Here is a 14,424-nt window from a genome sequence, read left to right as displayed (position 1 = left end):
GAAGGCAGACGCTTAACCAACTGAGGCATCCAGAGGGCCCTATTTGTCTTTTTTATTATAGCCATTCTAGTGGGTGTGAAATGACATCTCACCATGGTTTTAATTTGAATTTCCCTAAGTACAAATGATGTTGATCATGTTTTTAGTGCTTATTTATCATTTGTATATCTTCTTAGGCAGAATGGCTAATTCATTTTCTTTGCCCATTTCTAAAATGGGTTATTTGCTTTTTATTGCTGTGTTGTAAGTGTGCTGTCTATATTTTAGGTACTAGACCTCCATCAGAGGATTTGCAAATATTTTCTTCTATGAATTGTCTTTTCACTTTCCTGATAGTGCCTTTGAAACAAAAAGTTTACATTTTTGTCAAGTCCCGTTTATCTATTTTCTCTTTTTGGCTTGTGCTTTTAGTGTCATATTTAAGAAACCATTGCCTACTAGAAGGTCATAACAACTTATACAATTTTTTTCTAATGCTTTTTTATTTAGTCTTTGATCCATTTTAAATTAGTGTTTGATTATGGTGTGAGGTAGGGATCCAAATACATTTTTCCTTTTTGCATGTAAATATCATGTTTTCCCAGCACTATTTGCTGCATAGGTTATTCTTTCCCCAATTGAATTTTCTTGGCATTCTTGTCAAAAATCAATTGCCCATGGGTGCCTGGGTGGCTCAGTCTGTTAAGGGTCTGCCTTTGGCTCAGGTCATGATCCCAGGGTCCTGGGATCAAGTCCCACATCAGGATCAGGCTCCCTACTCAGCAGGGAGTTTGCTTCTCCCTCTCCCTTTCCCCTCCCCACCACTCGTGCTCTCACTCTCACACTCTCTCTCTCAAATAAATAAATAAATAAATAAATAAATAAATAAAATCTTTAAAAAAAATCAATTGCCTACAAATACATGCCCCCCCCCCCCCCCGGATTCTCAGTTCTCTTCCATTGATCTACATGCCTATGCTTTTTCCAGGGCCACATAGTTTTACTTATTTTAGCTTTGTAGTAAGTTTTGAAACCATGATATGCAAGTCCTCTAATTTTGTTTTTCTTTTCTAATATTGTTTTGTGCTATTTTGGATTCCTGCATTTCCATATGGGTCCCATGAGAATTTTGTTTTTGCATTGCTCATTGTTAATGTACAAAAACACAATTGATTTTTATACATTGATCTTGTAACCTGCAACCTTGCTAAGCTAATTTATTGGCTGTAATAATTTCTTGTGGATTTACTATATAGAACATTATATCATTTGCAGATGGAGATAGTTTTACTACTTCCTTTCCAATCTAAATGATTTTTAATTCTTGATCTTGCCTAATTGCCTTGTTTGGAACCTCTGTTATAATGCCAAATATAAGTGCTAAGTCTGGACATTCTTGTTTTGTTCATGATCTTAGGGAGAAAGCTTTCACTCTTTCACCATTATGTACAATGTTAGCTGTGGGTTTTTGTAGATGTCCTTTACCAGGTTGAGAAACCCTCACTGCCCTCTCACTGTCCACTCCCCAAGCCCTTTAGGAACCAGAAAGCAGCCAGCAAGAAGAGGAGGTGGAAAGAACTGATGAAAAGGCTACTACCATATTTTTCCCAGGGTAGAAGTTCCTACCTGGAGAAAAGGAAGTATCAAGAATTGTGAATGGTTTGAGAGTTTAGCCTACTTGCAAGTTAGCCTCCTACTCTTTCATGGATGCTAATAGAAGACAAAAGATTTCTGGGCCAGAGACAAAGAACGGTTTACTACTCATAGCAGTGGTGTTTTTATGTTGGTTCCCTGGGCCTCAGTTCCCATAGAGTGATGCAAAGGGAGCCAAATTATGCCTGCATTTGCGGTGGATTATGCTAGGAAAAAAACCTCTAAATTTAGAGAACCTAGATTTTTAAAAAAATTTTTATTTAAATTCAAGTAATTAACATATAGTGTATTATTAGTTTCAGAGGTAGTTTAGTGATTCATCAGTTGTATATAATATCCAGTGCTGATTCCATCAAGTGCCCTCCTTAATGCCCATCACCCAGTTACCCCATCCCCTCCACTCTCCTCCCCTCCAGCAACCCTCAGTTTGTTTCCTAGAGTTAAGAGTCTCTTATGGTTTGTCTCCCTCTCTGATTTCATATTATTTTATTTTTCCTTCCCTTCCTCTATGTTCATCTGTTTTGTTTCTTAAATGCCACATATGAGTGAGATCATATAATTATCTTTCTCTGACTGAATTATTTCACTTAGCATAATACTTTCTAGCTCTACCCACATCATTGCAAATGGCAAGATTTCATTCTTTTTGATGGCTGAGTAATATTCCATTTGTGTGTGTGTGTGTGTGTGTGTACGTGTGTACGTGTGTATACACACACCACATCTTCTTTATCCATTCATCTGTTGATGGACAACTGGGCTCTTTCCGTAGTTTGGCTATTGTGGATATTGCTGCTATAAACGCTGGGACCATGTGTTTTTAAATGGTCAGTAAACATGTCTGCCCTTTTCTCCAGAGGGAGACATAATTTTTATTTCACTGGACAGCAAGCAATCTGTTCTTTCCTCCTGAGGGAGACCCTCTCTCTGTCTTCTATGGCTATTCACTATACAAAGATCCTTGAAAAAGATGGTACAGAAAAACGGAAAGTCAGTGCCTCTCTAGCAAGATCTGCTGAAACATGGGAAAATCATCTCCCACCACAGGAAGTAGCTATAAGTTTGAATGAAGTTGGAAGCTTTGTCTCTAACATGGAGCAGGACCTTCTACGTAGTAAGATTTGAGACTTTTCTTCATCATTTAAGTTGGCCATAGAATATTTTGTTACATGAAAATGATCAGAAAAGAGATTTCAAGTGGGCAGAGCAAGAACTCTCTTACCCCAAATAGAATGTAAGGGGATAGCAGGAGAAAACAGTTTAAGTTGTTTTATTATTAATTCTTAATGATTGATTAGTATACCCATCTTATAAGAATTTGTTGAATAATCCTAAAGCCATCTGTGGCCTAGAAATCTGGAAATAAAGTACAGCCATACCTTCTGCAAACTGGAAAGGAGAATTGCAGAGTCAGGATTAGATTAAATCCTACCTTCTCTCCTCTTTTTTTTCTCTGTTTGGTCTCTCATCAGTGCTTCTTCGATTTCTTTGTTTTAATTTACTTTCTGTTGATCACCTTCTCCTGCTTACTCATTTGCAGTCTCAATGTGTGAGAGGCTCTGTTATGCCATTGTCCCCAACTCTGATCTTGCCTCTGCATGAGCTTTTAACACTAGATCCCGTCCTATTTGGCAATAGTCATTTTGCCTCTTGGTTCAAGTTCTCCAGAGAGGAATCATGGTTATGTTCAGCCAGTGAATTAACTCCCTTAGTCAAGTGTTCAATTTGATCCAATATTCTGGAGGTGGAGTTGGGACTAGGGTCTAATGAGGTCATGAGGCAATAATAAGGCTACAGCCCCTATAAACGTGGGAATGTTCTGCAAAATGGTAGCTGGGGAAGAGGCAAGTGCCCCAAAGTACATTTCTAAATCCTGAATTGAATACGATCTGAATTCAGAAGAACTTCTGGGTGTGAGACACACTATGACTTGAAATAAAAAGTGACTTATTTGTTATATGAAAATTAAAAATGGGAAACCTCACTAAAATGAATTCCAGAGGTTTCAGGAAGGGTAGCTCTCATGCACAACCACACACAATCAATTGCAGACCCCGCAGGAAGAGATGGATTTGACCTTACTTGGACTTGGCCTTGCACGTGGATACTACTTCCACCTGGAGGAAGAGACACTTTTCTCATCTGCCTGGGCAACAGCTCTGCCCATGAGAAGCCACTGCACTTTGATCTGTTTCCTCCACTGTACTTTTATTTAGTTCATAACAGCCTTCCCAACTGACCCCCTTTCTCCTTAAAAAAGCGTGCCTCTCCTTGGTTCCCTGGTCTTGCTTATGGTTTGGGGGCACCTTGTTTGTCCTGGATTGCAATTCTCTTTCATTCTCCAATAAATTCATCTATTGCTGGTAAAATGACTGGCAGTTTGACTCTTAAGGTTAATAGTTGGTAACGTCCTTAAAATTTCAAGGAATTGTAATTGAATTCTGTAAATACCTGATATTGGCTGTGAGAGCTTGGTGTGTAGAGCAGGGTCAGGCCAAACCATCCCACTCATAGACCACTGCAAGCCTCCTGTTTCACTGATGGGAGATGGGGCAACCCTGCTGACAAAGAGGAAATGACCTGAAGCAAGGGAGGGGGACAATTAGCTATCTCCCCTAAAACGCACACCAAGGACATTTTTCAAAGTTTTCTTATTGTGGATAAATCTAATGCAATTGTGCTGTTAATGTGATCTCTATAATGATTTAAATGACTCTCTAAAAGATACCAAACAAGAAAAGTCAGGCATCTTTTTGTTTCTGGATGAGAATTGAAAACTTGGGGTAATCCTAAATCCTCTTAGTAGCAAAAGTAATTTTTATTAACATATATGACTCCCGGCTTAGAGAAGACCATGGCTTTTTAAAGTGAGACAAAGTGATGATCCTCTGTAACAGAACTAGGGGTAAAGACCAGGCTAAAGGTGAAGTAAGAGAATGAGACAGTGTGCCAATTTTGCTAATTCTTTTTAAAAACATTGCTTTCCTTCTCTGTTATTCCCAACTAGTTCTTTATTTTATGGTGTAATAAATCAACTTTACAGATTGATTTAAAAGAAAGCTTTCAAAAGCTCTTACAAGTTTGCAGATACTGACTTGTATTTCCCCATTTTACCTTTTTTTTCCCCCAGAGAAAAGCCTTCTTATAAAGGGCTATGGTTGAAATCACTATATTTATTATTATTATATAAAGAAACAAGCATTTCTTAAAACATAAGGAATCCATTCTCTGATTAATGCTTTTTGAGGAATGCTTGTCAGTACAATATTCTCTTTCACGTCTCCCTGAAGAGCCTACAAGAAGGTTTATCGGGGGACGGACAATCAGTTATGCAGGCATTTTTTAAAATGGTGAAACGTGTATTTAGTATGTATTTTCTCCTGGGGGAGAATTCTTCTGTTGTTTTGTTTTCTCTCCCCTTGAAAAGATAACTCCTTCTCTGGTATCATTTTAAGGGTCACTTAAGCCTAAGCTGCTTTAGGCCATCTTCCATTTTCATGTGGATTTGTTGGCTATTTTGTTTGTTTGTCCAGGACATTTTGTTCTTTGTCCTAGGGCTAACTTTGAAAAGGAAGCTAATCGCATAAGTGAGAAACAGTTAATTATGCTCCTTGGGTAAATTTAACATACTGTTGGTTTCCCCGTTGCTCAGCCTGGCTCTAAGACCTCAAATCAAGGGTGGAGACACCTAAAAAAAAAAAAAAAAAAAAAGAGAGAGATTTTGCTTGGCTCTGGTGTGTGTGTGCGTCCACACATGCATGTGTGTGAGAAAGAGAAAGAGAAGAGAGACACTGAGAAGCAGATTCTCAGAAAAATTGCAGAATGCAGAGCAAAGCTCCAAATGTAGAATTTCGTTTATAAACAAAGACCATAAAGTGTGGGTCCATGCAATTAAAATATCCTGAGTTATAAGTCAGTTCAGTAATGCAAAATGGTACAGCCACTTAGAAAATTTAAGCAGTTTCTTAAAAGGTTAAACATACACCTACTGGACAATCCAGCTAGTCCACTCTTAGGTGTTTACCTAAGAGGAACGAAAATTTATGTGTACCTATCCACTGGGATGTGAACTTTCATAGCACTGTTACTCATCCTAGTCGTGACCTGGTAACACCTGAATGCCCATCAACTGATAAATGGTTCAACAAAATGTAGGCATCCCTATTCAGGGGAATACTATTCATCAGTAAAAAAGAAGCAAACTACTGACATCAGCAACAACACGCACAATCTCAAAAACAGCACGCCAAAAGGAATGGACCACATGCAAAAGACTACTTACAATATGCCTTAGTCCCTTTGGGCTGCTGTAACCAAACTCCAGAGACTGAGTGACTTACAAACAACAGAAATTTATTTCTCACAGTTCTGGAGGCTGGGAAGTCCAAGATCAGGCTGCTAGCATGGTCAGGGTCTGGGGAAGGCCCTCTTCTGAGATGCAGACTGCCCACTTCTCGTGTCTTCTCATGATGGAAGGGTTGAAGGATCTCTCCTGAGCCTCTTTTATAAGGGGCACTAGTCTCATTCATGAGGGTGAAGCCTCATAACTCAAGCAGTCATTGTATTTGTTTGCTAGTTTGTTGATTTATTTCTCTTGGCTCCTTCACCAGCACTGAAATCAACTTTGTAATAAGGTTAGCATCTCTTATATGTTACGTTTTTCAGAATGCATGGAAAGGAAGGTGAGCAATGACACTTTACTGAAGTCAGAAGTAGGAAGAGCTTATTTGTTCATTTATTCGTATTTTTTTTTTTTTGCCACTAAATTATTCATTCTTATTCCAAATGTTTGTGCTTAAAAACTGAACTGTTCCACATACTTTCTTTTTCTACTTTTGGGCATGTTACCCTTTGGCTTTCTGTTGTTTCCAATGTTCTGATGTTCGCTTTCTGATGTCTACCCTGTCTGTACTTGTAGATAGATCTATATGTCATTTTGGGAGTTAAAATAAAACATAACCCACTAAAATTGAGGTATTTCTTTGGTGTTAGCACCCTCACTGGAAGAAAGGTGACAGCCACATCTCAAATTATAGATTATTTACAGGGGAGGAAATTGAAGTTCAGAAAAGGCAAAGGATTAGCTCAATACCCCTGTTGTTGGCCTGGCTAGAGCTCTATCCTTTCTGGAACCGTCCTTGTGCCCTTTTCACCGTACCTGTAAGGTACTACTTTTCCAAATACCTCCAGCTGAATAGATCACTCATTCTTTTTTTTTTTTTTAAAGATTTATTTATTTATTTGAGAGAGAGAATGAGATAGAGAGAGAGCATGAGAGGGGGGAGGGTCAGAGGGAGAAGCAGACTCCCTGCTGAGCAGGGAGCCCGATGCGGGACTCGATCCTGGGACTCCAGGATCATGACCTGAGCCGAAGGCAGTCGCTTAACCAACTGAGCCACCCAGGCGCCCTAGATCACTCATTCTTATATGTAGGCATTGTTTTGACCCCAAATTGTAGAACAAACCAACACACAGAAATTTATTTTAATGAACTGAAATTCATTGGAACATTCAAGGGAACAGGTGGTTCTCCATGCGCTTCACTGTTATTCGTGAGAAAGAATGTTCAACAGCTCTGTACCAGAAGCAGGGCCGGGTTCTTGTACTAAAGGCAGGGCTGGACCTAGGGTGTAGGGAGGGGAAGGTGTTAAGGAGTGTTACCCTGTGACTCTCTATAGAATGGTCTTCTGGTTTACCACTGGTGTTTCTGCTGTGGCTTGAGCTGAGTTACCTTTGCTTCTCTAACACTTCCAGGCCTTTGCATGCAGTGTTCTCCCCACCTCCTCTTTGTCTCCTCCCTTCAGCCTCTCATTTTTTCTTTCTTCACATCTCAGCTTTGAGCTTTCTGTCATCTGCATACATAAAGTTTGTGAGTTCTTCGGTTTATGAATTCTTCTGAATCTTGTATAATTTTCTAGGCATCACTGTTCACTCCCTATTATAAGTATCTACTGACTTGTCTCGGATTCTTTGAGGACTTGTATTTGTAGCATCTGGAGCAATGATGGGCAAATTGTAGGCTCCTGAATTGGTATCAATAAAAACCCAGCACAATGTACTTAGTGGGTCCTTCAAAATATTTATGTAATTCTGTTTCTGAATTGATACATAAATATGGAAAATAGAATAAGTATTGTGGTCAGAAAACTAAATCTAGGCATTAAGAGTGTAATTGATATGTCTTGCTTTATCAGTTTGAGGGCACAAAATAACGTCACTTTGCCTTTAGAATTCAAATGACTATGACTTGTAGACCCCAACTGCTGAGATTAGCAACATGTTTAGGATTTCTTCAGGGTTGCCCTCTCCAAATATTCCTAAAACTCCATTAATCAGTCTCCTATTTGTTTGCCTTTTCTCCTTGATCTGAATTGCTGGAATTCAGGAATATCTCTGGAAGTCAACTTCCCAGGGCTGTAGGACCCTCAAGAAGCCCTGACCCCTGGCTCACAACTATTTTCAGCTATCCTACAGGCTGGTGAGAGAAAAGATCTGGGTTACCCCTAGGGTTACCATGTGGTCCAGCTATTCTGAAGAGATGCCCAACACATCCACCTCCACACCCCAGATTACTTGTATGCTTAAGGAGGATGGTTGTTTTAGTGTAAAGCTCATTCAGGGTAATCTCCAGCCAACACTCTCTGGGATCAAGTATTATAGTTATGGTAGATTGGATCTTTCAAGTTATATGTTTACAACAATGTTTCCCAAGGTTCTCTGGGGACTAGGATGGTTAATGGAGGGGGAGGGGCAATGGAAACATCAGCCACACGCTCTGCCCAGAATGACCTTATCTCCTCCAACCTTGGAAGAAGATTTTGCTCTCCCACCTCTGAAGGCTCAGTTCTCATTCCTTCCACACTTACCCATGGAGTGTGAACTGAGATATATCACTTGAAACTGGAGATCTTTGATGAAGAATGGAATTCTTTCAATGAGAGAATTGAGATTTCTAATTTCTAATTGAGAGTTCCATAGAACAAGGTCTTTGTGTATTAAGCAAGCAAATCTGAACACAATCCTTATCACAAGAAGCAAAGGAAAGAAACTGGCTTTCTGAAGTCCAAAGACATACCCAATTAAAGGCAGTGGTCTGCTGGGAGCCTGCCTAGGTAAGAGAGGGATGGTAGAAAGCTCGCTTGTGAATGAGCCAGGCCAGGGAGATCAGAGAGGAGGCAGAAAGAAGCAAAACTTCTTCAAACTTCAAGGCTGACTCCAACTCCCAGACCTTCATGGCTCTGCAGAAGGGGGACTTTCTCATGATGATAATCATTGTAAGTTTGTCTCTGAGAGAAGCTTTCAGCCTTGCGTTCTGGTCACCTTATCCCATTATTAGAAAGACTTGACTATAATCCCAAAATAACACATCTTTTCCCTGTAATTCTCATTTCATCATAAAAACCTTCCTGGAACTACTATAAAAACCACCTGCCATGACAACAACCATTTTTAAATGTGAAATTTTCAGGTATAAATTCCAATACCTTCTAAATTTATTTCTTAGTATTTTACAGTGAGAGCTGATGTTCAGAATTAGGTATTACAGGATACCAAGCAATCATGAAGATTCAAGTAAAAAAAATGGGTAATTGCTTTTATTCCCTATTTTATAGATAAAAAGACTAAAGATTAGAGTCTGAAGTCAAAACAGGTGGTAAATTAATGGCATAGGATTCAAATTCAGGTCGTGTGACTCAAATCTGTGTTCTTTCCAACCATCTTAGGCACCCTGTAAGCATTAAGAAATAGGGGCACCTGGGTGGCTCAATCGGTTAAGGGTCCAACTCTTGATTTCAGCTCAGGTCATGATCTCAGGGTCATGGGATCGAGCCCCACTTGGGGCTAGTTGGCTTGGGATTCTCTCTCTCTCTCTCCTCCCCTGCCCCTCCCCCAACTCGTGCTCTAAATAAATAATAAATAAAATCTTAAAAAAACACAAACTGATATCTCTCAGAAAAGTTTTAAGCTACAGGGGTAACAACAGAAGTAATTTTTTCCAGATAATAAAATTTAACTCATCATATTATAGTCACTAAAGGTCCTAGTTTACCAATTATTATATAAAATCCACAGACCAATCACACTTTCAGTAATGAGTATATGATTTTAGAGTAAGAAGACATTATCAACAAAAAAGGAGTCCAAATAGAGGAAACATTCACTAAGCATCTCAAAGCATCTATAGTAAACTGAAAAAGAAAGAAAACCAGAATTCTTTTTGTGATTTTTCTCAAATGATTAATTATAATTGCTAATATATATTAAGTGCCTATATTTGGCAGACATTGTGTTAGGCCACGTACATGGAGGATCTTGTTTAATTCTCATTCTCAAACCTTATGCATTAAGGGCACTCTTTATCATCAAGACCCCATTTTACAGATGGGAAAACAGGAACTTACTAATGGAAACTCACTTAATGTCATGCACTGGTATGTAGTAATCTCTCTCAGTCAAAAATTTACTATAGGAATTTACTGGCAAAAGAGTCAACTAATAACGTATTATTTCTCCTTCAAATAAGACTGTTTTTCTACAATGAGAATTTGTTTTTACTAACACTATAGCACCAGGATGCATGCTTAAGATGAAATAAAAATGTCTTCGTTTAATGAACGGTTGTTCCCATCTGCCTTTTTTTCCAACTGAAATTGGAGCACTGGCGCATTTTGTACATAAATGGAAGCTGGCAAATAGGCCTCGGTTTTTGAGTAAAAAGACAGGTCAGACATGCACTATTCAGTAATTGAAAGAAGGATACTTCAACTAGAAACTTCCAGAGAAAGCAGAATACCTCAATCATTTCCATATAAAAGACACTGGGGTTGGAATTCAATAGCTCTGTTTCCTCTTTGGAGAAAGAGAATGTAGCTTCTGTCAGCTGATAAAAGTTTGATCAGTGGAAGAGGGGCCCCTGTACATCTTCCAGGCAGAAAATAGTTCTGTGACTGTTGCCTTGTACTTGAGGTCTCCACATGTCATGCCGCATGTCTAGAAGACGATGTCATTGGCCTCCAGAGAAAAAGCAACTAAGGGCACCAGTGGAGGTGTATGGGGTGGCCAGGTCACCTGTGTCTTCTAAATTTGTATTACTGAGGTGTAGGTCAAGTTCTCAGCTTGTTATTCATTTTGCTGGATGAATAGGGCTGCGTTGACACATGAGGTTTGGAAGCTTCCACATTACAAGCAAAATGCTGAGGCAAGAAGCCACATAACACAGGTCTTAGATGTGTGAGTTCAAGAACTTGACTTCATGAGTTTGTATCCCAGCTCCCACTCTTTGAGGATGGTGATGTTGAAAGTGTTTTTTAAATGATGTTTGGAAGCATTCTATCTATAATGCAATCAGAATAGTATGTAACTCATTTTAGCTTAACATATACACACACACAAACACACATGCACTGCAGGCCAATCCAATCCAACGTTGTTGGTGGTCTTCTATATTTTCATAAGAAAGAGCACATCTTTTATGATAGACCCTGTATATGGGCTTCACTGTCCTGACCTTCAATTCTGATGCTAGCTGGGACTCCCCGTTCTGCCATCTCCCCAGGGCTACCATGTTTCTAGATGTGGGGTTTTTATCTTGGTTTGGTGCCTTTACCTTTCTGGGTACATTTGTTTCTTAGAGTTAGCATTTATTAAGCACTTGCTATATGCTAGACACTAAGTACTCAAAATGCATTTAAGATAATGTGGGTAGGGGTGCCTGGGTGACTCAGTCAGTTAAGCGGCTGCCTTTGGCTGGGGTCATGATCCTGGGGTCCTGGGATCAAGCCCCACGTCTGGCTCCCTGCTCAGTAGAGAGCCTGCTTCTCCCTCTCTGCCTGCCACTCTGCCTACTTGTGCTCTCTCTCTATCTCTCTGTCAAATAAATAAAATCTTAAAAAAAAAAAAAAAAAAGATAATGTGGGTAGTACGATTTCTACTTTACTTATGGAGAAACCAAAGCCCAGGCTGAGTAAAAACCTATCAAGGGTCACAGAGCTGAAAAACAGTAGAGTGGGAGTTCACGTTTAGGTTGGCATAACTCCAAATCCTATCCTCATAGCCACAAAACTCTCTTACCAATCAGCTTTATTTTGGTCACTGGGGAAAGATGAGAAGTCCCAACCTAAGCAGACAAATCTCGTAAATACAGTCTATGGTTCACATGGAGAATAAATAAATGTACATGTGGATGGGTGTAGCACTACTAAAGACTCAACTCAACTCTGTCTGTGTTTGGTCAGAGTTCAAGAGTGAGACCAGGAGTGGGTCCGTTTTCCTGTGAAAAACAGTGGGCCTCACAGACAGATTCCCAAGTCACGGGCAAAACAGAAGCAAGCTTTAGTGTTGCTTCTTATTCCCTGTAGACTTAGTAGGGGGGAAAATTAGCAGTGGGAGTAAAGGGTTATATGATTTCTCACCCTCAGATATCAGTAGCTGCACACATGGAAAAGGGGGATGTTGTCTTGGTTCCTGGTGGGCATCCAGGAAACTGGGAAGACGGTGGTCCTCATTCCGTCAGGGAAAGTAGCTCTTCTTCCAGCGGGTTTTAGCAGGTACAACAGCAACCAGCGGCCCTGAATATGTGCCTTTTGCCTCAGGCTGCCCTGGAAAGACCTCGGTTACAGGGGGCTAGCATAGATCTGACGTGTATCAAGTGCAGTTAAGCATTTAGAATCTGGGATGCCCAAGCAAAAATGACCCACCCATCTTTTAAAGTATAGACCTAAAACCAATCTTCTTCTTTCATCTCAAGATCAAATTGATGCTTAAATTCAAATTGTTGTGTTATCAGATTGCACAAGACAACTTTGCAAGTAAGGCTTAAGCATTTAAGCTAATTTGGAGAACAGTCTGGTGACAAAGGTAAAACAAACATCGTAACAAAATGTGTGGGTTTTTTTTTTTTTAATGGAGCTTAAACCCTAAAAAAAAAATTTCCCAGCAACTAGGAATCCTTACTAGCACTGAACCTCTTTGGGGGATATGTCACCTACTTCATCTGGATATGAAGTATGGCACATTTATACTTTCACATATATTTTTTTGGAACCAATGGAATCAGATATTGGCAAACTGATCATGCAGTGGCAGGGTATAGTGAGCGCCTTGAAAGTATTTATAGCAAGTAAGAATTTCAAAATGAAGTCTCAGGTATAAGAAATAAAGCTTTATTTCCCTTTAATTCTGTTTCCATTATGTAGAAACACCATCTCAGTCAATTTGTGGTTCCTCTCTTCCTCTTGGGATTGAATTGAATAAATCCCAGGGGCTTATGTAGTAAGGCCCAAGGCCTTGAAAGGAGAAGGGGAGAAGAAACAAAGTCTCCATATCATGCAGGCATCATGGAAACATCCATTGTCCCATCAGTCCTTGCATTGATCCACACTGGCACGGCCTTCCTTAGAAGTGTTGAGGGCCTGGAATAACTCAAATGGTGCAGGGCAGACAAGCGCGAGATACAGACCTTTCTCAACTTACAATGGGATTATGTGCCAGTAAAACTGTTGCAAATTGAAAATCATCACATTTAATACACCTCACTTAACGAACATCATAGCTTAGCTTCGCCTACCTTAAATGTGCTCAGAACACTTACATTAGCCTACAATTGGGTGAAATCATCTAACACAAAGCCTGTTTTATAATAAGTGTTGAGTATCACATATAATTTATTGAACGCTACAGTGAAAGTGAAAAACAGAATGGCTGTATGGGGACAGAAGGGTTGCAAATGTATCCGTCGTTTACCCTTGTGATTCGGTGGCTGACTGGGAACCGTCACTTTCTGCCACGGCCCGGCATCATGAGAATATCATGCTGCCTATTACTAGCCCAGGAAAAGATCACAATTAAAAATTCAAAGTACAGTTTCCACTGAACGCCAGTTGCTTTTTTACCTTTGTAAAGTTGAAAAAGCATTAAGTCCAACCATTGTGGTAAGTTGGGGACCCTCTGTAATTGTAGTTGGAATGAAACTACATGGCTGGCATCCTTCTTGTAAGATCTTTGGGATATTATTAGAAATTTTAAAGTTAAAAATTTTTAAATTATGAAAAACTTTAAACATACATAAAAATAGAGAGCAGTGAACCCCCAAGTTTTCCTCTCCCAGCTGCAACGATCATAACTTTTTTGTTTCACCTATATCCCCACTACACTAGATTATTTTGAAGCAAATCCCAGACAATATACGGTAGTACTGTATTTTAGTGACACTCAGAAAACAAGGGTAAGTTATACTGTCCCATGACTGCCTCCTACCATGAGGCCGCGGCAGGTGTCCTACCTGCACAACCCAAGGCATGGGACTTGTTGGTCAGCACGAGAAGCCCCTTCTTCTCTGACTCCTTCAGAACCACACCTCTCTCCTTTGGTGCTACAATCCAGGTTTTCATTAACCCTCTGGGGCACAGTAACTTGTCTGAAATCCTCTGTGATCCATGTCTACTGAGGCATCAAAGTCACTAATTCACCCCAGCTCCAAATGGGAAGTGGGACGTCAGTCCCCCCCTTGCAGATACCCCCCCTAGGTCACAGCTCTCCCTGCTTCCCACCTGATACACCTTCTTCCTCCGTTCCCTTTATAGGGAGTATGGGGACGCTGACAGAGGGAAGGCCTGTTGTATCTCATGAAGCCTGTGGCAACCATCCTGCCTATCCTGTTGCTCTCAGAAATCACAGGAAGAGTCTTGTTAGCTATGTTCTACTTTTGGATTGATCATCTCTCTCCCTGGTGGCAAGGAGCTTAGAATCTAGTATCTCTGCAAATGCAATGGGAAATACTGGGAGAAAGGAAAA

Source organism: Mirounga leonina, unplaced genomic scaffold (genome assembly GCF_011800145.1).
Source record: "Mirounga leonina isolate KUSES-001 unplaced genomic scaffold, KU_Mleo_1.0 Mir_126, whole genome shotgun sequence".
In the NCBI taxonomy this organism is placed as follows: domain Eukaryota; kingdom Metazoa; phylum Chordata; class Mammalia; order Carnivora; family Phocidae; genus Mirounga; species Mirounga leonina.
This window is presented reverse-complemented; position numbering follows the sequence as displayed.